Source organism: Euprymna scolopes, chromosome 10 (genome assembly GCF_053919585.1).
Source record: "Euprymna scolopes isolate OS-2025 chromosome 10, ASM5391958v1, whole genome shotgun sequence".
Lineage (NCBI taxonomy): Eukaryota > Metazoa > Mollusca > Cephalopoda > Sepiida > Sepiolidae > Euprymna > Euprymna scolopes.
In genome coordinates, this window is record NC_136491.1 from 135,386,155 (window position 1) to 135,388,007 (window position 1,853).

General features: G+C 40.6%; 1 pseudogene; it reads left to right on the top strand.

The window, feature by feature from the left end:
* The first annotated feature begins 221 nt into the window (after positions 1-221).
* On the top strand, positions 222-338 carry LOC145286574 (5S ribosomal RNA; annotated as a pseudogene).
* Positions 339-1,853: the final 1,515 nt, after the last annotated feature.

A 1,853-nucleotide genomic window follows, 5' to 3' on the forward strand; every position in this document is an offset into this window, starting at 1 on the left:
GGATGGACCCTTGAGGGACTCCAGCATTAATACTGCCAGCCTCTGATTTTTGTCCATCGACCACTACTCCTATGAGCCTATCGGAGAGAAATGATTTAATGATTGAGAAAACATTTCCAGTTATACCGTAGCTGGAAATCTTGTGAAGTAGGCTCTTATGCCATACCTTGTCGAAGGCCTTTTATATGTCAAGAGCAATTGCCCTAGAAAGGAAGCCTTTGTTATACGGCATAATCGCGTTGACACACTGGTTCTCGTCAGATCACCCAAGTTAAGCGACGTTGAGCCTGGCCAGTACCAGATGGGTGACCATTTGGGAATTCTAGGCGCTGTATGTGCTCTCTGTTTATCTCGGTATTTGTTTCCAGTCGTCCTGAACCTCCACTTACCACTGGTATTTAACAATGTCGTCTAAGGAGGAGTGTGGTTGGAATTGCGCAACTCCTGCCACAAAAAGTTCACGTGCAGGCAAACCTTCTTGGGTATCATTAGGCTGTCCAAGGCTGAAGGAGCCTGTTTTTTTTCACCTCAGCTATCAATCAAATAGTAGATTCACTAAATTCTCACGTCATGATAGAGCTCTCTGAAAAATATATTTGAAAATAGTCGCATCGAACTCCATGATTATGTATTAGCTAAAATAAGACTTCCTATGTGTTTTACATCAGTGAAATGTTTAACGAAACTACTTTGAAATTGAGTTACAGTTTTGTGAGAATGTTTAAATGATTATAAAGTCTCATAATTAAATATTACACGATAGATAGTAAAGACAAAAATTAAAATTAAATTTGAAGAAAAACTAATAAATTTAAAGTGTAATACGAATAAATTAACTAGTAAAAATAAAGCTAATTATCAGAGTAAAAAAAAACAAGTCCAATAGTCATTAGTCGCGTGCTCTCGAGTAATGAATGAATACGTGAATGTAGGATTGACATGAAATTCTTGAAGATAAACTAAAATGGCCGAAAAATGGGTTGAAATGACTTAAATAAATAAAAAGTAAATGACTTTAATGAACTTAAGGATGAATTGAATGCTTAAAAATGACTGGAAGCCTTCAAAAACAACTTGAATGATCTGGAGAAGGACTTGAATGGGTTTAAGACTGACTGGTTGTAAAGTGGGTGTTCATTTTACATTAAATTAATACGGAAAAGTGATCCCCCAGGTTATATCACAATAAGTACAGCATGTAGTAAGTCAGATACTACACTTTGATCTTTGCCAAAAGGCCAAGAAAAAGGTATTTATTTGCTCCCCCAACGAGCAAATTAGGCACAAGACCGGTTTTTAATGTGAGGAGTAAAGGGGAAATGGGGACCAACTCCCCGGGGAGTAGGGAAGCTCGATAGTGACAATTGGTATGAAGGGTTGCCCCTACATTGACCAAGGTCTTATATGTGGGATTGCCCCCACATATGGTCTTTGCTGGCAGTATCTGCCGGACAGATGGTATTTATTTGCTCCCCCACCAAGCAAATTAGGCACAAGGCCGATTTTTAATGTGAGGAGTGAAGGGAGGGGGAAGGGAAAAAGGGGACCAGCTCCCGAGAGGTGGGAAATGGGAGCTGGTTAATGGTCAGGCATGTGGGGTTGCCCCCACATCTGGTCTTTGCTAGTCATAGCTTGCAGTATCTGCCGGACAGATACTACACTTTGATCTTGGTCAAAAGGCCAAGAAAAGGGTATTTATTTGCTCCCCCAACGAGCAAATTAGGCACAAGGCCGATTTTTAATATGAGGAGTGAAGGGGAAATGGGGACAAACTCCCCGGGGAGTAGGGGAGCTGGATAGTGACAATTGGTAGTAAGAGTTGCCCCTACATTGACCAAGGTCTTATAGGTGGG